This window comes from Mustela erminea, chromosome 14 (assembly GCF_009829155.1).
Source record: "Mustela erminea isolate mMusErm1 chromosome 14, mMusErm1.Pri, whole genome shotgun sequence".
Classification (NCBI taxonomy): domain Eukaryota; kingdom Metazoa; phylum Chordata; class Mammalia; order Carnivora; family Mustelidae; genus Mustela; species Mustela erminea.
In genome coordinates, this window is record NC_045627.1 from 26673065 (window position 1) to 26696679 (window position 23615).

Here is a 23615-nt window from a genome sequence, read left to right on the forward strand (position 1 = left end):
CCCAGGAGACACCAGATGACCTGTCTGGAAGCCAACAGGATTTACAACTGCAGCCTCATAGGAGTATATATATTTATAAACTTTAAAAGTTGCTGCCCGACAGACTGGCTTCTAATCACCTGAAACTAGGTGCTGACTGAGGGCTCTCTCTTTAGAACACTGACAAGTCTTGGCACACCCTCAGCAAGGGTGACCTACCAAGAATAAATGAGACTGTTTAGATCAGTGCAAAGATTCTAGAGACAACAAATAACTAGAGTAGAATTAAAAAATGAGTTTCATCTCTTACACAAGGCCCTACTTGAAGACTGGGAGAGATAGGTGTTTACCCTAATACAAAGGAAAAAACACAGAGAGTCAATCAAAATGGAAAAACAGAGGACCATGTTCCAAATAAAAGAACTAATCAAAACCCCAGGAAAAACAACTTAATAGAATGGAGATAAGTAATCTACCTGATAAAAAATTCAAAACAATGGTCATAAAGATACTCACCAAACTTGGGAGAAGAATGGATGAGCCTGGCAAGAACTTCAACAAAGAAATAAAGAAGATAAGAAAGTACCAAACAGAAGTCACAGACCTGAAGACCATAACAGTAACAAAAAAATACACCAGAGGGGAAAATAGAGTATATTAGAGGATAAAGAAGAACTGATTTGTAACCGGACAGGGTAGTGGCAATCATTCAAACTGAAGAGCACAAAGAGAAAAGAATGTAAAGAAATGAGGATGGTTTAAGGGACATCTGGAATAAACATCCTCATTATGGGAGTCCCAGAATGAGAAGAGAGAAAAAGGGGCAGAAAAATTCTTTAAAGAAATAACAATTGAAAATTTCCCTAACCTGGGGAAAGTTACAGACATCCAGGTACAGGAAGCACAGAGAGTTCCAAAAAAGATGAACCCAAAAAGAATCCACACCAAAACACATTAAAATTAAAATTTCAAAAATTAAAAATATGAGAATCTGAAAACAGCAAAAAAAAAGCAATCCATTGCATATAAATAAACCTTTGCTGATTTTTCAGCAGAAACTTTAGGCCAGAAGAAAATGGCACAGCATGTTCAAAGTACTGAAACAAAACAAAACAAAAACCTTACAACTGAGGATACTCTCTACAAGTTTACCATTCAGAATAAAAGAGGAAATAAAGAGTTTCCCAAGCAAGCAAGCAAGACTAAAGCAGTTAACTCACCCGTGAACTAGCAGATAAGAAAAGAAAGAAAAAAAAAGGAAATGAAAGAAAAAGAAAGGAAGAAAAGGTCATAACTAGAAATAAGAAAATATTTGGAAGAAAAAATCTGAATGGTAAAGGCAAGCATAGAGAAAAGTTAATGTATCAAACACTTATAAACCTAGTATGAGGGTAGTAAAAAAATTTTAAAAAAGTAAAAAAAAAGTATGAGGGTAGTAAAAAAAAAGTAGTAAAATCAACTAAATCTATAATAATTATATATAAGGGATTCATTAAATACAAATACGTAAAATATGACATCAAAAACATAAAATGTGTTGGAGGAGTAAAAATGTGGCAGTTTCAGAATGCATTTGGACTTAATCACCACCCGAAATAGACTACTATGTATGTAATGGTTATATATTAAACTCATGGTAAGCATAAACCAAAAACCTATAATAGATACATAAAAAATAAACAGAAAGGAATCTACACATAACACTATAAAAAGTCATCAAATCACTAGGTGAATAAAGAGAAAAGAACAGAGAAGAACTACAAAAACAAGCAGAAAACAATTAACAGAATGTAAATAAATACATACCTAATAATAACTAGTTTACATATAACTGGACTAAATATTCCAATCAGAAGATAGGGTAGCTGAATGGCAAATGGAAGGTAGAAAAAAAAGACCCATCTGTACGCTGACTGCAAGCTACTCATTTTAGATCTAAGATACAGACTGAAAATGAAGGGATAAAAATATATCCCATGCAAATGGAAACAAACAAAAAGCTGGAGTAGCAATATTTATATTAGACAAAATAGACTTTAAAACAAAAGTTATAACAAGAGACAAAGAAGAAAATTATATAATGATAAAGAGATCAATCAAAAAATAGGATAAAACACTGTACATATTTGTGCACCCAACATAAGAGGACCTAACTATAAAAAACAAATATTAAAAATTGCAATGGGAGAAATTGACAGTAATACAATAATAGTAGGGAATTTTAACACCCCCCTTACATCAACAGATAAATCATCCAGACAGAAAATCAACAACAAAACATTGACACCGAACAACACGTTAGACAAGATGGACTTAACAAATATATACATAGCATTCTTCCTAAAATAAGAGAATACATTTTCTTCTCAGGTACACACAGAACATCCTCCAGGATAGATCACATTATCCCCCCCAAAAAATTCAATAAATTATGAAGACTGAAATAATATTAAACATCTTTTTTGGCCACAGCACTGTGAAAGTAGAGATCAGCTACAAGAAGAAAACTGGAGAAAGGACAAACATGTAAAGACTAAACAATACACCAGAAAACAACTAATGGGTAAATGAAGAAATTAAAAAGGAAATAAAAAAACACCTTGAGACATATGGAAATGAAAGGACATTGCTCCAAAATATGGGACATATCAAAAGCAGTTATAAGAGAGAAGTTTATGGTGATACAGGCCCACCTCAAGAAACAACAACAAAAAAGTCTCAAATAAACAATCCAAACTTACATCTAAACACCAGAAAAGAACAAAGTCCTAAATTAGTAGAAGGAAAGAAAAATAAAAGTCAGATCATAAATAAAATAGATTAAAAATCAATAAAGATTAATAAAATTAATAAATATTATTAATTATTTAGAGTATTTATTAAGATTATTAATAAGATTATTTGTTAATAAAGATTAATAAAATCAAGAGGTGGGGTGAGGAAGGAAGATGGTAAAGTAGGAAGATTCTGAGTCCACCTCATCCCACAAACTCATTGAGATAAAAGCTAACTGTGAAACTAACTTTGAAAATGACCCAAAGACTGGCAGAACAAACCTTCCACAGTTAATCACAGAGAGAATGTCACATTGAAGGGGTAGGAGGGCAGAGACACAGTTTAAAACAACTTCCCCCTCCCCACAGTGAAACTAATCACAAATAAGAGAGACATCGCAAGCATGGAGAAGTAAGAGTTTCAGACCCAAACCAGGCACCTCTAGTACTGGGGACCCACACTGGGAAGACAAGTCCCCATAACATCTGACTTTGAAAACCAGTGGGCCCTAACTTTAGTAGCTCTAAAAATCAGCAGGCTTCACTCTGGGAAAGCCAAAGCATGGTAGAAAATTGAGTGGTTTAAAAAAAAAAAATTGAGTCCCCACCCTTTAAAAGCCAGCATAATATATAACTTGAGCCCAAGACACAGCACAGAAGTACCAGTTTCAAAATCACCTGGAGTATATATGAAGATTTATTGACTAATCTTAGAACATAAGATGGAGGGGCAAGGAACTTCAGGAAATTTTTCTGGGAATATAAGTAATGCTAGGTGCCATTTTTTTTACACTCCCCCAGCATAGATGCTTGCAGGAGCCAGTTCCAACTCCCTCCATCTACCTTGCTAGTAATGCATGCCCTGCCCCTGCATTTCCCTGAGGACCCTCCTAACACAATCTGCCTGCCTGGATTACACTACAGGGCACAAGACCTCTCCTACATAAGGCCACTACTTTCAAGAAAGGGAGACATAGCTAACCGACCTAATACATAGAAACAAACACAGTTAGACAAAACCAAGAGGCAGAGGACTATGTCCTAAATTAAAGGAAAAGAAAAAATCACAGTAAAAGAGCTAAATGAAATAAGGATAATTAACATGCCTGATAAGTAATTCAAAGAAATGGTCATAAAGATACTCACTAAACATGAGAAAGAGTAGATGAACTTCCACAAAGAGAGAGAAAATATAAAAAAGAACTAGTCAGAGCTGAGAATTCAATAACTAAAATAAAATATAAACCAGAGGGAAGCAACAGCAAATTAGAGAATGCAGAAGAACAAATCAGTAATCTAGAATATAGGATAATGGAAAACAACCAAGCTGAAAATAAATAAATAAATAGATAGATAAATAAATGAATAAATAAATAAATGAATAAATGAAAACAGGTTTAAGGAAGTCAGTGACATCATTGAGCATAATTACATTTGCATTATAGGAATCCCCCCCCCCAAAAAAAGCAGACAAAAGGAGACAGAAATTTTATTTGAAGAAATAATACACAAAAATTTCCTCAACCTGAAAGGGAAACAGATATCCAAGTCTAGAAGTACAGAGAGACTGTAACAAAATGAACCCAAAGAGGTCCCACCTCAACACATAATTAAAATGGCAAAAAAAGTAATTATAGGGAATTTTAAAAGCAGCAAGAGAACAGAAATAGCTACATCCAAGGAAAACCCCATAAGCCTATCAGCTGATTTTTCAGAATAAACTTTGCAAGCCAGAAGCAAGTGGCATGATATATTCAAAGTACTGAAAGGAAAATACCTAAAACTAAGAATGTTCTACCTAGCAAGATTATCATTCCCAACACAAGAAGACATAAAGAGTTTCCCAGATAAACAAAAGTCAAAGGAGTGTATTATCACTAAATCATCCTTAGTGTATTATCACTAAATCATCCTTACAAGAAATGTTAAAGGGAATTCTTTAAGCGGAAAGAAAAAGGTCATCACTAGAGGAAAATAGTATGAAAGGAAAAAAATTTACAAGTAAAGCAAGCATATACTAATGGTAGCAGATTAGTCACTTACAAATCCAGTATGGAGATTAAAACCCAAAGCAATAAAACAATAATATCTACAAAAAGTAGTACAGGCATACAAAAAATAAAGATATGTAAAATACTATATCATATACATAAAATGTGAAGAGAAGAGTAAAAATTTAGTGCTATTAGAATGTGTGTGAACTTCTGTAACCATCAAATTAAGATATATGCTATACATGTAAGATGTTGCATAAAAACCCAATGGTAACCACAAATTAAAAACCTATAGTATATGGCTGAGGAGTTAAATAGCAGAGGAGTAGGGGGACCTTAAGTTTGTTTTGTACTTCAAACACAGCTAGATACTTATCAAAGCATCAGAACACTCAAAAAATCAATCAAAGGTGGGAGAGAATAAAACCTGCAAGGTAGGAGGGGGGGAGTAGTCTTGGGGGAGATACAACTGTGAATATGGTGTCAGGGAGGGAGCCTATTTATGGAGCCTACCACAAAGTATTATAAGAAGTGGAGTGCAAAATCTGAACTTTGAGGAATCCACTACTCTGGGATTAAAGGTGCTCAAGTGTCTTGGTGGGGTGGAATCTCAGGAGTGACAACGTGGTCTGAGGATCCTCTGGGTCACAAGATCAGGTGGCACCAACGTGCTGCACTGTTCCCAGGAATGGGAACAGGAAAGCCCCAGGGACCAGTTGATCTTGGTTCCAGTTTTCTGTTCTGTGTTACCATAAACTGTGAACCACTGTGCCATGGGGCAACAGCTTTCTTGGGACAAACCAGGAAATAGCTAAAGCACTGGAAGACCCTCTCCTGGAGGAAAAGCAGGGGTCTGTGCCCCAGGAGTCTCTAAAATGTGGAATTTTGAAACTCGGTTGTGTGCCTGGGATAAAAAATCTTGGATGCATGCAGTGTGAACACAGGGTTTAGAGAGAAACAGAACACAACAGAGGTGAATAATTGCTTTTCTGTGAGGGCTCACTGAAGAGTGTGTGTGTGGTGGGCACTTTCAGTTCCAAAGCTAGAGAGTGGGGGTGTCATTCTATTTATCCTACCCATCAGGGCTAGAAGTCTTCAGAGAGCAAAACAGCGCCACTTAGTGGAGGCTGGTGTCACTTAACACCCGGAGGCCATTTCCACTGAAATAAGTCAGCATAAGAATGAGCACAGCCAGTTTTTCCCCCAGAAGACCAGCAAAAACAGGGGTTCACAAGTCGACTGAAAACAGAGTGCTGCAAAACTTCAGCTCTAGGAGAAACAGGATAAGCTTCCTTTTTACTTTTATTTATTTTTATTATCTTTTTCATTTATTTTATTTTTTAATTCCTTTTAAAATTTTTATTATTAATCTTTCTCTTTATTTTTATTTATGTATATTTTAACATATTTTTTATTTTGTTTTGTTTCAACTATCTATCTATCTATATATCTGTATTTGGGGATATAGATTCTTTTAAGAAGCAAACAAAAACACACCCAAGATCAAGGTTTTTTTTGTTTTTGTTTTCTTTGCTTTTTGTTTTGTTTTGTTTTTGTTTTTGTATTTCTCTTTCTTCTTTTCTGGACAAAATGATGAGATGGAGAAACTAACCCCAAAAGAAAGAATAGGAAATAGAACTCATGGCTAGGGATTTAATCAATACAGATAAAAGATACCCAAACTAGAATTTAAAACAGTGATTATAAGGATACTAGCTGGGCTTGAAAAAGAATATAGAAGAGAGAATGACTTACTATAGAGATAAAAACTAAAATCTAGTTGGGCTGAAAAACAGAGCCTATAACAAAAATGCAAACATAAATGAAGGCCATAAAAAGGAGGATAGACAAAGCAGAGGAGTGAATCAGTGATACAGAAGACCAAATTATAGAAAATAATGAATCTAAAAAGAAGAGAAAAAGAAAAGTAATGAATCGTGAGGGTAGAGTTAGGGATCTCGTGACTTATTAAGATGTATTAACTTTCGTATCATAAGAATCCCAAAAGAAGAAGAGAGAGAACAATGGGCAGAAGGTCTGTTTAAACAAATGGTAGCTGAAAACTTCCCTAATCTGGGGAAGGACACAGACCTCAATCCACAGAGAACACTCACTAAATTCAACAAAAACTGACTATTCCAAGGCATATCATAGTGAAATTCACAAAATACACAAACAAGGAAAGAATCCTGAAAGTAGCAAGTGAAAAAAAAATCCCTTAACTTACAAGGGGAGACAGATCAAGCTTGCAGCAGACCTGTCCACAAAAACGTGACAGGACAGAAGAGAGTAGCAGGTGGGCGCCTGGGTGGCTCAGTGGGTTAAGCCGCTGCCTTCGGCTCAGGTCATGATCTCAGGGTCCTGGGATCGAGTCCCGCGTCGGGCTCTCTGCTCAGCAGGGAGCCTGCTTCCTCCTCTCTCTCTCTCTGCCTGCCTCTCTGCCTAACTGTAATCTGTCTCTGTCAAATAAATAAATGAAATCTTTTAAAAAAAAAAAAAAAAGAAGAGAGTAGCAGGAAATATTCAATGTGCTAAATGGAAAAAATATGCAGCCAAGAATTCTTTATCCATCAAGGCTGTCATTCAGAATACAAAGAGAATATAGTTTCCCAGACAAACAAAAACTAAAGGAGTTCATGACCACTAAACCAGTCATACAAGAAATTTTAAGGAGGAGAAAAAAGACCCAAAGGACCAAAGACTAGAAAGGACAGAGAATATTACCAGAAACACTAATTCTATAGGTAACACAATGGCACTAAATTGATATCTTTCAATAATCACTGTGACTGTAAATGAACTAAATGCTCCAATCAATATATGGAGTATCAGACTAGATTTTTTAAAAAATCCATCTACACATAATAGACACTCATTTTAGACCTAAAGACACCTGCAGATAGAACAATTTATCATGATAATGGATGTCAAAAGAAAGTTGGAATAGCCATACTTAAACAAACTAGATTTTAAAACAAAGACTGTAAAGAGAGATGAAGAAGGGCATTATATCATAATTAAGGGATCTATCCATCAAGATCTAACAGTTGTATGAGGCACCTCAGTGGCTCAGTTGGTTAAGTGTCCAACGCCTGATTTCAGCTCAGGTCATGATCTCAGAATTGTGAGATCCAGCCCCACATCAGGCTCCAATCTGGGCATGGAGCCTGATTAATATTCTTTCTCTCCCTTTACCTCTATCCCTCTCTTCATCTCTCTGCTCACTGATAATAATGCAGTAATAGTAGGGGACTTTAACACCTCACTTACAGCAATGGACAGATCATCTAAGCAGAAAATCAATAAAGAAACAGTGACTCTGAATGACACACTGGACAAGATGGACTTAACAACTTATTCAAAACATTTCATCCTAAAGTAGCAGAATACACATTCTTTTTGAGTGCAAATGGAACATTCTCCAGAATAGATCACATACTGGGTCACAAATCAGCCTTCATAAAGACTGAGCTCATACCATGTATATATTTTCAAACTACAACACTCTGAAACTTAAGTCAACCACAAGAAAAAAATCTGGACAAACCTCAAATACATGGAGGCTAAAGAACATCTTACTTAAGAGTGAATGGGTTAACCAGGAAATTAAGGAAGAAATTTTTTAAAAATACATGGAAGCAAATAAAAATGAAAACACAACAGTAGAGAACATTTGGAATGCAGTGAAGGCAGTCCTAAGAGGGAAGTATATTGCAATACAGGCCTACCTCAAGAAGCAAGAAAAGTTTCAAATACACAACCTAACCTTACACCTAATGGAGCTAGAAAATGAACAGCAACTAAAGCCTAAAGCCAGGAAGAAAAGGGAAATAATAAAGATTAGAGCAGAAATAAATTATATAGAAACAAACAAATAAAACCAGTGGAATGGATTAAGAAAACCAAGAGCTCATTCTTTGAAGAAATTAATAACATTCATAAACACATAGCCAGACTTATCAAAAAGAAAAGAGAAAGGACCCAAACAGACAAAATCACAAATGAAAGAGAGAGATCACAATCAACACTGAAAAAATACAAACAATTATAAAAGAATACTATGAAAAATTATATGCCAACAAACTGGGCAACTTGGAAGAAATGGACAAATTCTTAGAAACTTACAAACTATCAAAACTAAAACAGGAAGAAATAGAAAACTTGAATGGACTCATAGCCAGCAAAGAAATTCAATCAATAATCAAAAATTTCTCCCAACAGACAGAAGTCCCAGGCCAGATGGTTTCCCAGGGGAATTCTATGAAACATTTAAATAGAGTTAATGCCTATGCTTTTCAAACTGTTCCAAAATATAGAAATGGAAGGAAAACTTCCAAACTCATTCTACGAATCCAGCATTACCTTGATCACCAAACCTGACAGAGACCCCCACTAAAAAGAAGAATCCCAGACCAATATCCACAAAGAACATGGATGCAAAAACTCTCAGTAAGATATTAGCAAATCTAATTCAAAAGTATATTAAAAGGATTATTCACAACAATCTAGTGGGATTTATTCCTAGGCTGTAGGAGTGGTTCAATATTCACAAATCAATCAACATGATTCACCACACTAATAAAAGAAAGAATAAGAACCATGTGATCCTGTCAATAGATGCAGAAAAAGCATTTGGCAAAATACAGTGTCCTTTCTTGATAAAAACTCTCAACAAAGTTGGCATAGATGGAGAATACCTCAACATCATACAGGCCATATATGAAAGACCCACAAGTAATATCATCCTCACTGGGGAAAAACTGAGAGGCCTTCCCCTCTTGGATGTCCACTCTCACCATTACAATTTAACATAGTCCCAGAAGTCTTACTCTCAATAATCAGACAACAAAAAGAAATAAAAGGTATCTGACTTGGCAAGGAAAAGTCAAACTTTCACTATTTTCAGATGATATGATACTTTATGTAAAAAACCTGAAAGACTCTACCGAAAACTTGCTAGAACCAATTTATGAATTCAGCAAAGCTGTAGGAGATAAAATCAATTTGCAGTATCTGTTGCATTCCTATACATTGATAAGGAAGCCACAGAGAAAGAACTCAAGGAATTGATCCCATTTACAACTGCACTAAAAGCCATAAGATACCAAGAAATAAACCTACCAAAGAGGTAAAAGATTGGTACTCTAAAAAGTATAGAACACATATGGAAAAAAATCGAAGAAGACACAAAGAAATAGAAAAGCATTCCATACTCATGAATTAGAAGACTACACATTGTTAAAATGTCTATAATACCCAAAATAATCTATATATTTAATGCAATCCCTATCAAAATACCACCAATATTTTTCACAGGGCTAGCACAAACAATCCTAAAATCTTTATGGAACCACGAAAAACCCTGAATAGCCAAAGCAATTCTGAAAAAGAAAAATAAAACTGGAGGCATCACAATTCCAGACATCAAGCTATATTACAAAACTGTAATCATCAAGACAATATGGTATTGGTACAAAAACAGACACATAGAGCAACAGAACAGGATTAAAAACAAAACAAAACAGAAATGGACTTATGACTATATGACCAACTAATCTTTGACAAAGCAGGAAAGAAGATCCAATGGCAAAAATTCTCTTCAACAAATGGTGTTGGGAAAACTGAACAGCAACATGTAGAAGAATGAAACTGGACTACTTTCTTACACCATACACAAAAATAAATTCAAAACGGATGAAAGATCTAAATGTAAGACTGAAAACCATCAGAATCCTAGAGAACAACACAGGCAGAAACTTCTTTGACCTTGGCCACAGTGAATTCTTATTAGACATGTCATCAGAAGCTAGGGAAACAAAAGCAAAAATAAACTATTGGGATTTCATCAAAATAAAAGGCTTCTGCCCAACAAAGGAAACAATCAACAAAATGAAAAGGCAGCCTACGGAATGGGGGAAGATATTTGCAAATAACATATCTGATAAAGGGTTAGTATCCAAAATCAAGAAAGAACTTTTCAAAGCCAATACCCAAAAATAAATAATCCAGTTAAGAATAGGCAGAAGACATGAGTAGATACTTGTCCAAAGACACCCAGATGGCTTACGACACTTGAAGAGATACTCAGAATCATCATGATGATCAGGGAAATGCAAATCAAAACCATGTTGAGATACCACCTCACACCTGTTAGAATCACTAAAATTAACAACAGAAGAAACAATAGGTATTGGCAAGGGTGCAGAGAAAGGGGAAGCCTCTTGCACTGCTGATGGGAATGCAAACTTGTCCATCCATTCTGGAGAATAGTTTGGAGGTTCTCAAAAAGTTAAAAATATAACTATCCTACCATCCAGCAATTACACTGCTAAATATTTACCCAAAGGATACAAAAATACAGATTCAAATGGGTAAATGCACCCCAATGTTTAAATCAGCATTATCTACAATAGCCAAACCATGGAAAGAGCCCAAATCCACCAACTGATGAATGGATCAAGGTTAATGGATACCACATAATTCACATATATGAATGATATATATGTCATATATATATGATATCATATATATAATATATAAATATTACTCGGTCATCAAAAAAAGAAAGAAATCTCATGATTTGCAAGGGCATGGATAGAACTACAGTGTATTATGTTAAGTGAAATAAGTTAGTTATAGAAAGACAAATACCATATGATCTCACTTATATGCAGAATTAATGAAAGAAAACAGATGAACATATGGGAAGAAGGAAAAGAAAAAAAGGAGAGAGGGTAACAAACCATAAGTGACTCTTAATAATAGAGAACAAACTGAGCGGTGATGGAATGAGTTTGGTGGATGGGCTAGATGGGTGATGGGTATTAAAAAGGGCACTTGTGATGAACACTGGGTATTATATGCATGTGATGAATCTTAATTCTACAGCAGAACCAGTATTGCACTGTATGTTAACTAAAATTGAAATTTCAAACAAACAAATGAACAAACAAAAACACATACAATAGATACACACACACACACAGAGAGAGAAATTAATCCAAGCATAACTCTAAAGAAAGCCATCAAACCACAAGGAAAAAAGAACTAAAAAACAATTAGAAAATAATTAACAAAATGACAATAAGTATATACCTACCAATGTTTACTTTAAATGTAAATGGACCTATTGTGCCAATCAAAAGACATAGGGTGGCTTCATAAATTAAAAAAAAAAATCCATCTATATGTTATCTATAAGAGATTCAACTAAAGACACATGAAGATGGAAAGTGAAGGGATGGAAAAACATACCAGGAAAATGGAAGGGAAAAAAAAAAAGCCAAAGTAGCAAAGCTTATATCAGACAAAATGGACATTAAAACAGACTATAGCAAGAAACACTGCATAATGGTGGCAGCATAATGGGCACTGTATAATGACAAAAGCATCAAACAAGAGGATATAACAATTATAAATATCTATGCAGCCAACATAGAAGCACCTAAATACATAAAGCAAATATTAACAGACATAAAGGAGGAAACTGACAGAAATACAGTGGTAATAGGGAACTTCAACAAGCCACTTACATCAATAGGTAGATCATCCAGATAGAAAATCAACAAGTAAACAGTGGCTTTGAGCAACACATTAGACCAGATGGACCTGCGAGATACATACAAAATGTTCCATCCTGAAACAGGAGAATACACATTGCTTTCAAGTGTACATGGTATATTTTCCAGGACAGATAACAGGTTAGGTCACACACAAAATAGTCTCAGCAAATTTAAGAAGACTAAAATTAGGTCATTCATATTTTCCATTCTTCTGAATGGAAAATTTGAAATCAGTTGCAAGAAAAAAATATGGAAAAACCACAATACATGGAGGCCAAACAACATGCTACTAAACAACTTAAGGGATCAGCAAGATATCAAAAAGGAAATCAAAATCTACACGCGGGCAAATAAAAATGAAAGCAAAGTTCAAAATCTTTGGGATAAAACACCAAATGGTCAATTATTCTATAAAAAAAGGAGCAAGAATATACAATGGGGAAAAGATAGTCTTTTCAATAAATGGTGTTGGAAAAATTATGCAGCTACATGCAAAAGAATTAAACTAAATCACTTTCATATACTTTCATATACCATACACAAAAATAAACTCAAAATGGATTAAAGACCTGCTTATGAGACCTGATATCATATAATACCTAAAGAAAATCTGAATAGACTGATTACTAGTAAAGAAATTAAATAAATAATCAAAAAATTTTGAACAAACAATAATAATTTCTTGGACATCAACCTTAGCAACATTTTCATGGATATGTCTCCTCAGGATAGGGAAACAAACACAAAAATAAACCATTGGGACTACACCAAAATAAAAATATTTTGAACAGCAAAGAAAACCATCAAAAAACAAAAATGCAAGCTAGTGAATGGGAGACGATATTTGCAAATGATGTGTCTATCAAGGGTTAATATCCAAAATACTTAAAGAACTTACACAACCCAACACCAAGAAAACAAATAATCTAATTTAAAAATAGGCAGTAGACCTAAATAGACATTTTTCCAAAGATATATAGTCAAAAGACATGAAAAGATGCTTGACATCACTAATCATCAAAGAAATGCATATCAAAACCACAATGAAATATCACTTCACACCAGTTAGAATGGCTAGTGTCAAAAAGACAAAAAGTAAGTGTTGAAAAAGATCCAGAGAAAAGGGAACCCTCCTGCACTGCAACAAAAACAAAAATAAACAAGTGGGACTATATCAAACTAAAAAGCTTCTGCACAGCAGAGGAAACCAACAACAAAATAAAAAGGCAATCTACTGAATGGGAGAAAATATCTGAGAATCATATCTGATAAGGGATTCATATCCATAATATTATATATTATATATATAATATATATAAAAAACTTATAAAACTCAATTGCAAAAAAATCCAATTAAAAATTGAGCTGAGGATCTGAATAGACAATTTTTTCCAGAGAAGATATAGTGACAGCCAATGCACATATAAAGACATGCTGAACATCACTGATTATCAGGGAAATGCAAATCAAAATCACAGTGAGATATCACCTCACCCCAATAGGATAGCTATTATCAAAAAGACAGAAGTGACAATTATTAAGGATGTGGAGAAAAGAGAACCATCATGCACTGCTGGTGGGACTGTTAATTCACTATAGAAATAATATATAGAGTCCTCAAAAAATTGAAAACAAAACTACCGTATGATCCAACAATTCCACTTCTGGGTGTTCACGCAAAGAAAATGAAAACACTAATTCAAAAAGACATATGCATCCCCTGTACTCATTGCAGGATTATTTTGTAGCCACGATATGGAGACAATCTAAGTATCCATCAATAAATTAATGGATAAAGAAGATATGGTATATATGTGTGTAAAAACCCAATAAATATACATATACAAAGCAATACTGCTCCACCATAAAAAAGAATGAAATCTTGGGAATTCAGAGTATACTTATCTTGATGAGTGCTGAATAAGAGAGGAAATTCTTGGATAACTATATTGTACAACTGAAATTAATATGCAGTATATAATACTGTATGCTAGCTACACTGAAATTAAGATAATGAATGTATGAATGAATGAAGTTAAGATAAAATTGCAACAACATAGATGGACCTTGAAAGTATTATGCTAAGTGAAATAAGCCAGATAAATACCATATGATCTCACTTACATGTGAAATCTACAGAAAAAAAAAAAAATGGATGGATAGGGAGAACAGTGGTGGCTGCCATTCTATTTAGGGGCTTGGGGTGAGCAAAATGTGTGCATGGGGTCAGAAGATACAGACTTCCATTTGTGAAATGGATAGGTCATGGGGAGGTGAGTGCAGCATAGTGACTATAGCCAATTGTACTGTGCATATTTGAGGGTTTCTGGAAGAGTGTCTTGAAAGTCCTCATCACAAGAAAAAAACTTTTTGTACTTTTTTTATGATGATTAGACTTGTGATGATCATTTTGCCATGTACACAAGTGTCAAATCACAAGTGTCAATGATTACATTGTACATCTGAAACTACTACTATACGTTCATTACACCTCAATTAAAAAAAAAAAAGAGTACTAAACTCAGTAAAATGTAACACAGCACAGACCCCATAGGAGCTTTTAATCTCAAATTTACTATTGGCTAGTAATTCTGTGTCTTTGGGCAAACCATACAACCATGCTGGGCCTCAGGCCTTTTATTTTTTCTGATGATAGTGCCGCTTCAATTTCTAAAATTCACTGAATATTAGAAATCAATAACTATCCCACTAAAAATCATAAAATCACGTCAGATAAAATATATTACCTACCTATATTGTAAAGATGGCAGGTCACACTGGAAAGTATTAGCCATATCCTCAAATACTAATAATTTTAAAAAATTAAAAAAATTAATTTTCTGCCTGCTTTAAAATCTGAGTTTTATAGCTCTAAGAAAGCCAATAATGTCCCAAAAAGGACAAAAATATACCAAACCCTACCAAGTCCAGTTGGTATGTGTTGATATGTGTTCCTATCTCCCTGAAAAGTGGAGATGACAAAGTTCTTCTACTACAGGAGGGGTGAGGGAAATGGAATATATATGAAATTAAATGTATATATTTATATTTGAAAGATGTTAGCCAAGTAAGAGCATGTGGGAAAACATAAAAAAAAAAAAAACCTCCTCACCCTTTCATCACAAAATGGAAATTTTAAGACCAATCTCTCAATGAAAGAGTTAAGACTAATCTCTAAATAAAAGACCCCCTCTAAATAAAAACACACCAGCTTTATAGAAAAACTCACTACATTGTTCTTGTTTTTCTTTTTTGCTATGAAGCAATAAAACAATTGCACAGGCTAACACCTGGGAGTCACTGCAGTAGACATAGCCTCTTCTAGTCTTCCATGAGAGAGCAGGAAACTAGTAGTGTGAAGAGAATTAAATGAAAGAATGAATAACAGGGAAAAGAATCATGATAGCAGAGCAGAAGAAAGAGCAGGGGCCAATGGGACAAAGCTTCAGTGGAGTGTGGGAGATGGGGAAGGCCCGCAGGCAAAAGGCAAACACAGCTGGATTAGTTACGGCAAGGGTTGCTACAACTTTTCTGCTCAGCTCAACGCTTCTCAGGTTTTCTAGTTCTCAGATGAGGAAGAATATAGGCAGTTACTGGCAAGATTTCTGCCTTTTCTGCCAGCACCACTCTAAGGATTCTTCCAGAAATAAGAATCCAGGCTGGATAGTTGCTTCTAAACAGCAGGGCTGAATAAACCAACCAAGACACAGTTCCAAGTTTCTTTGCTGTGTAGTACGTTTAACTGGGAATAAGAACTAGGGTTCACACTATGACCATATTTGCTACGGTATGTCCTCATTGACACTGACAAGAAGTTGGCTAAAATTAAACGAATAATAGGAAACTTCTAGCTGAGGAAGAAACCTTAGTAAAGAAGGAATATCACTTTATCTTAAGTCAGAAAACCATACCAAAAAAAAAAAAAAAAGAAAAGAAAAGAAAAGAAAAAAGACAAATGGCATGCTTTAGTAGTCCAGTACACAAGAAAATTATTTTGCATATCATACTTTCAGAGACCAATATTATTCAGTCCAGCATCCATTTGCCCATCTTCTGATACAGCACCCTCAGATCTAAAGTGAGAAATTATAGTCTACATCTAGCCAATCAGTTAATTCCAAACCCCAAGGTCATAGTGACTGGTTCAACAAGGAAATCTATGCCCCAAGCCAAATAAATGAAACTGAAGTATGGGACTTTTTAGAGCTAGAAAGAAGAGACTCTTTCACTCTGTGGTAGGCAGAATGGCCTGTTTATTCAAACATTAATCTAGATGTTGCTGTGAGGATTTTGTGGATTTAATTAAACCTTAACTCAGTTGATCAAAGAAAGATACAGGTGGATTAGTTACGGCAAGGGTTGCTACAACTTTTCTGCTCAGCTCTTGGATATGTCTGATCCCATCAGATAAGACCTTTAAAAGCAGGGTTTCTACCAGCTGGTGGCAAAAGACAACATCAGAGAGATTTAAAGCACAGAAGGATTTGGTGTACTATTGGTGGCTCAGAGATAAATGCAGCCATGTGAGAAGGAATGCAAGTAGCCTCTAAAAGCTGAGAGCTGCCCCCCAGATGAAGAACAGCAAGTTAACAGGGACCACAGTCATACACTTCAAGGAACTAAATTCAGGCAACAACCTGAATGAGCTTGGACGTGGAAACTTCTCCAGAATCTCCAGATAAGACCCTATTGCAGCTAATGCCTTATTTCAGTTTTGAGAGACCGTGAGCAGAGAATCCAAGTGACTCTACCCAGACATAAGACCTACACAACTATGAGCTAATAAACAGGCATCCAAAACCACTAAGCTTTTATTACAGAGTAATAGAAAACTAATATGTACTGGAATTGCTAGCTCTAAGAACAATGTCCCCAGAGAGAGAGCAACCTAAAAATAAATCCAATATAGGAAAGCAGAGCTAAGAGATGAAAAGAGATGGCATCTACATGACAACTTTTTAATCCTTGGACCTAGCCACGTACAGAGCCTACCCTGATCCTAAAAGTTCCAACTGTGTAAGTCAGTAAAATCCTGTTATTATTAAAGCCAGGTTGAATTGACTTTTAGTCACCAGGAGAAAAATCCCAGATACTTGAAAAGAAAAAAAAAAAATCTTCAATTAATTCTGAGCTACAGATAAACCCTATGGACTGGGGTTGTATTTTAACATGAAAGTAGAGCTGACTATTCAGAAATAATACCATTTACCTAACTGAGACATATCAAAGGCCTAAAGAAGCTTCTTGTTAGATTATTTTCTCAAAATTAAGACAATTTTGAGGGAAAAAGATTTCAAATGAAATAGTAAATAGCATCTTGAGTTCTGACATGACTTGAGGCCAAAGTATCTATATGCTAAACCTTGGATAGTAATAAAAAGACAACCAAATCTTTCACATGGAAACACACATACAGACATGCATATAGGGTCAAAAAGGCCACCACAAATGTGAAAATTGGTGTACTTTTAATAAAATTTAAGATTGAAGGATTCTTCATTGACTTTAATGCTGAGGCTAATGTTGAGCTTTTTTGACTACGATGACTCAACAAATCAGGGGTAACAGTAGTTATGTAAAAGCAATGTGAATTTTTCATACTGATTTTAGGTAGGTAAATGATCTCTTTCATGGCCAGCAAAGTAAGACAGATGTCCTCTTCATGAAATAAGAACTTCTTATTGATATTAGGTCATTAGTGCCTATTTGCCACATGTGAATAATTTATTATACTTGTTTCTTATAACATAGACCCTTCTTGAAAATTCCAATGGCACACCTAAGGATATAATTTCTTTAAGGTAGAACCTCGGTCAGAATGTAGCACAGCAAAAGACTGAATCTAATCACACTATGGGCATCTTTTCTTCCTCTAGTTTTGCACCAATCACTGAGAAGGATGATAACACAAACAAGTCTGTAAATGTCCCATCTATTTTTTATAAGGTCAAAACTAAACTTCAAAGCAGCCATAGGTATAGAATACATCTCTAGGATGCCATATAGGGTCAATTAACACCTAAAATGTTCCAACTCCTAGGACTCCTAATGGAATCTTCAGACTAGAACTGCACCTCAGAGTATTTACCATTAAGTGATTCTATTATCCTTTTTTTCTAAGCATTCATAAAAGGAGTCCAAAATGACATCAAAGGACTTGTGAGTGTTGGCCTCTTTCAGCCACATTAGATTTTATTGGTAAACAAATGACCAATTAGTAAAATGGCAGAGCCAATGTCATTAGAAAAGCTAAAATAATGTGACTTCTATTAGAAAAGCTAATGTGACTAGAATTTTCTCCACTTTTAGAAACTGTTTCCTTTTCCTACTCTCCACTTCACAGGGCCAAATTTCATGCATTCTTACAACCAGCAGGACTAAAAACCTGGAAATTTAAAAATCAGTAGGCTTAGCTCTGGGAGAGCCAGGAGGGCAAGAGTAAACTGAGTCCTTCCTTTAAAGAGATAACACTATAAACATCTCATGGAGATACAGCATAGAAGCAGCTGTAGAAAATTCTTCACAAGAAGCAGTATGAAAAAGTCCTGGGGCATATAGGAGGAAGAATTATTTACAAATTACAGAGTGTGTTTTAGAGTGACAGATTTCACTAAAAGACTCCTCCAGGAACGAAGGACCTCCCTCTCCTACCCCCAGCATAAACCACGGCCACCTTTGGGAACCAGCCCAGCCCTGGCATTCATGATCTAACTTGCTTACACTATACCCTGCCCCCTCCAGACTGGCCTGCTTCATTTCTGGGGCTGTGAGTCCTTTTTCCCAGAAGACCAGTGCAAAACTTGCCAACATCACGTCTCCAGACAGCATGCTTTGCAAAGCCTCCATCTTGTTGTAGCAGCTGGTCTACAGGTCTCCTACAAAGATATGTATACTTTGTTTAAAAAAAACTGTGCGCCCTGTCCATGTGCAGTTGTGGATCTGGACCTGGCTGGCCCTGGTCTTGGTAGCAGCGGCATTTCCCTTGTGGAAGAAGAAGACCAGCATGCAAAATTTATGGGCATTGTACCCACCCTACCCCTATACACTTTGCAGAATGGCCCCAGATGGTCCAGTGTCAACAGTAGCTGCATCCCCGCTGGAAAAGGCAAATATCATCTCATTAAAAATGCATACCCCACCCACTCCTTTCAAGAGCAGCAGATAGCTGACTTTCCTAACACAAAGAAGCATACAAAATGAGGAGACAGAGGAATATGTCCCAAATGAAAAAACAGGACAAAACTATAGCAAGAGACTTAAGCTAAATGGAGACTAAATAACATGCCTGATAGAGAATTTAAAGTAATGATCATAAAGATACTCACCAGTCTTAAGAAGAGTGGAGGACCTCAGTGAGATCCTTAACAAAGAGATAGAAAAGAAAATATTAAAAAAAAAATAGAGATGAAAAGCACAATAATTGAACTTAAAAGTGCACCAGATGGAATGTATAAGGGCTAGAGGAAACAGAAGAATGAATTAGTGACCTGGAGGGCAGAGTAATGGAAAGTAATCAAGCCAACCAGGTGAGAGAAAAAGAATTATGCAAAATGAAAATAGACTTAGAGAAATAAGTGACTCTATCGGGCATAATAATATCCACATTATAGGAATCTCAGAAGAAAAAGAGAGATAAAAGGGAGCACAAAATTTATTTGAAGAAATAATAGCCGAAAACTTCCCTAATCTGGGCAAAGAAACAGATATCCAGATTCAGGAGGCACAGAGAGCCCCCAACAAAGTTAACCCAAGGAGGTTCAAACCAAGACACATCATAAAAAGTAGAGATAGAGAATTTTAAAAGTGACAAGAGAAAAGAAGATATATACAAGGGAAACCCCATAAGGCTATTAGTGGACTTTAGCAGAAACTTCACATGCCAGGAGAGAGTGGCATGACCTATTCAAAGTACGGAATGGAAAAAATCTGCAGTCAAGAATATTCTATCCGGCAAGGCTATCATGCAGCATAGGATACAAACAAAATCTAAACCAGCTTCATGACCACTAAATCAGCCCTACAAGATATATGAAAGGGGACTCTCTGAGTCAAAAGGAAAGACCATAAGTAAGAGTAAAACATAGGAAGTACAAAAGCAGTAAAAATAAGTATATCTGTAAAAATCTGACAAGGAACTTACAAACTAAAAGCATGTAAAATATGACACCATATACCTAAAACGTGGAGGGAAAGAAGTAAAGAATGGGTTCAAACTTAAGTGACTGTCAACTTAATATAGACTGCTATATACAGAAGATGTTATATGCAAACCTAATGGTAACCACAAATCAAATGCAGTAACAGATATGCAAAAACTAAAGAGAAAAGAATACAAGCATGTCACTAAAGAAAGCCAATTTATGGTAAAAGGAGAGTTCAAGAGAAGGAAGTAACAGAGAAGATCTAGTATTTATTCCCCAAACCAGGCCTTCAGGTGATTGGCCTTGAGGCCTAATCCCTCCCCTCAGTAACTCTGGGATGGTTTGCCTTGTTCATCCTTGATGGGAACCTGTCACTAAATTCTACAAGCATTGGGAAAATGAAAAAAAAAAAAAATAGGGGGAAGGAGGGACAGGTAGAATCAATGAGTGTTAAAACTGAAAGGGCTCCTAGGGGTGCCTAGGTGGCTCAGTGGGTTAAGCCTAAGCCTTTGCCTTTGGCTCAGGTCATGATCTCAGGGGCCTGGGATTGAGCCCCGCATCAGGCTCTCTGCTCGACAGGGAGCCTGCTTCCCCCTCTCACTCTGCCTGACTCTCTGCCTATTTGTGATCTCTCTCTCTGTCCAATAAATTAAAACAAAACAAAACAAAACTGAAAGGGCTCCTAGAATTAACCCAATTCAAACTTCCTGCCTCAATTTTACAATGGAAAAACTAAAAGAAATTCTTATACTGCTTTATGATATGCAGTCTCTAACAGAAAAAGTGGTTTGAAGACCCAATATGCCCTGCTTTCTCAGGGAAGAGAAGACCCATTAGTTTTCTTCATACATCTGTTATTTTTCTTAATTGGAAATGGAACCAAGAAGGGGATTTACTGGGATATGATGAAGGAAAACAATGTTTGTTCTCATTTACCCTCAGCTTTTTGATCTATTGAGTGTTTAACAATTATACGGATATGGAGGTATAACTAAAACCAAGGATAAAGATGGATGAGACATTGTTTGGGGCACCTGGGTGGCTCAGTTGGTTAACTGGCCGGTTCTTGATTTCAGTTCTGGTCATGATCTCAGGTCCTGGGATTGAGCCCTGTGTCAGGCTCTGTTGCTCAGCAGGAGTCTGCTTGAGGATTCTCTTTCTCTCTCTGCTCTTCCCTCCCCCACTCTCTCTCTCAAATAAATAATAAATCTTTAAGAAAAAAAATGGATAAGAGATATTGATAGATCTCAAGTCTAGAATATTTTTCAATCATGATCCAGAAGACCCCAACAAATAAAACCTTCTGATGTCGTACAGAGGAAAAATCTGACAGTTCAGCTCAATGGCAACAGGGAAACTTACTCAGTTTTTCATAAACAAACTCCTATAACATAGTCTCAGAAGCACTAAAACCCATGGGATGGGGTTTCAAGTCCTGTCAAGAGACCCAAGATCAAAAACTAGTAGCTTGAGACTGGCTTAAGAAAAGTGAGACTAGCCAGAATCAAATCTATACTCATGCCAAGTGGTAATAATAAGTGAATGTGTTTTCCAGTTGACTGGGAGGGCTCCATGCTGGGTGTAGAGCCTACTTAAAGAAAAAAAAAAAAAAATAAGAAAGAAAAGAATATTGAACTTTATAGCCAGTTCACTGGGAAAGTAGGGGAATATATCCAGAGTCAGGTGTTTATATGTAGACAAATCATACCATGTATTGTCTTTCTGAGTACAGGAGACCTGGAGTCTCCTGTAGAGTCCAAGCTGTAGCTTTGTCAGCTCTGGAACCAAGCTGTAGCTAAGGCCCATCTATCTGTGACAGAGCAAGTATAATTCAAAAGTTCAAAAAGTAGATGTAAATTAACAGATATGAAATTTTAGGAAAATATAAAGTACATATGTAACATCTTAAAATTTTTATTGTGTATATACAGCATTAGGGTCTATGGAAATGTCTGGAAAATATTTAAGAAACTCTTTTGACTTTAGACTTGCAATTGATGTGAAGAAAGAAAGCAGATATGGAACTGATGGGTTCATTTCAGAGAACTATATGGCTATGTGTGAATGGTGGGGAGGGAGGCAATGGTAAATAAAAACAAGAAAGGAACAAAGAGGAATGAAGACAGCTAACATAACCGAAAAGTCTTGCATTTCTGTTTAGAGATAGAAGGAATACTCCTGTAAAAAGTCAGCTGTACAGAGACCAAATATCAGTTAATTTAAAAAAAAAATGTTATCAGTAACAACTTATCATAATAGTGAAAAACTAGGGGAAAAAACATACAATGGGTTACAGCAAGGAGAAGAAAACTAAAACTACATGCTAAATATGTATGAATTTCAGAAGCACAATACTGAGTAAATGAAATCAGATACAGAAAAGTACATACAATGCATTTATGAAAATATCAATAATAGACAAAACAAATCTATTTTAGTCTGAAGAGTAGTTATCCTTATTGGAGAATAGTGACTAGAAGGAATTATACAGGGGTGTCTGGGATGCTGATAATGTCGTTTCTTTTCTTTTTTTTTTTTTTTTTAAGATTTTATTTATTTATTTGACAGAGAGAGAGAGATCATAAGTAGGCAGAGAGGCAGGCGGGGGGTGGGGGTGAAGCAGACTCCCCGCTCGCAGAGAGCCTGATGCGGGGCTTGATCCCAGACCCTGAGATCATGACCTGAGCTGAAGGCAGAGGCTTAACTCACTGAGCCACCTAGGCGCCCCGATAATGTCGTTTCTTAATCTAGTTCATCCAGCTATACATTTAGGATATATGCACCATTATACATATTTTTCTTTTTCAATTAAAAATATTAAAGCAGTGTTTCCCACTGTGTTCCATAGGATTCTTGCCTAAATAAATGTTATGATGGGATTCTTTCATAAGAGTCTGGTTTTCCCTAGATTGGGGAAATGCTGAGAAAAACCCAGTTAAATATATATCTACTCTATAGGATGTCTTCATCAATGTACCGACCCTCCCTGCATGAGTCATACTTCTCCCATTCAAGCTTTCCTAGGTTTCCCCTGGTCCCCAAATTTTAGTCACAACAGAAAGTGCACCAAAGATGTGGACTGGAACAAACATCCCACACAGTTTACCCTTTGAGTGGAACAAAACACTGAGCACACACCACTCTTATCAATAGTTTGGATCAGCA

The 23615-nt window shown here is 35.8% G+C and overlaps 1 protein-coding gene across 6 annotated transcripts in view; it reads right to left on the minus strand.

Annotated features, from left to right (window-relative positions):
* The window catches only part of FAM13C (family with sequence similarity 13 member C), a 143869-nt gene that overhangs the window by 46859 nt on the left and 73395 nt on the right, over positions 1-23615 (minus strand). The gene's annotated exons all lie outside the window — the stretch shown is intronic.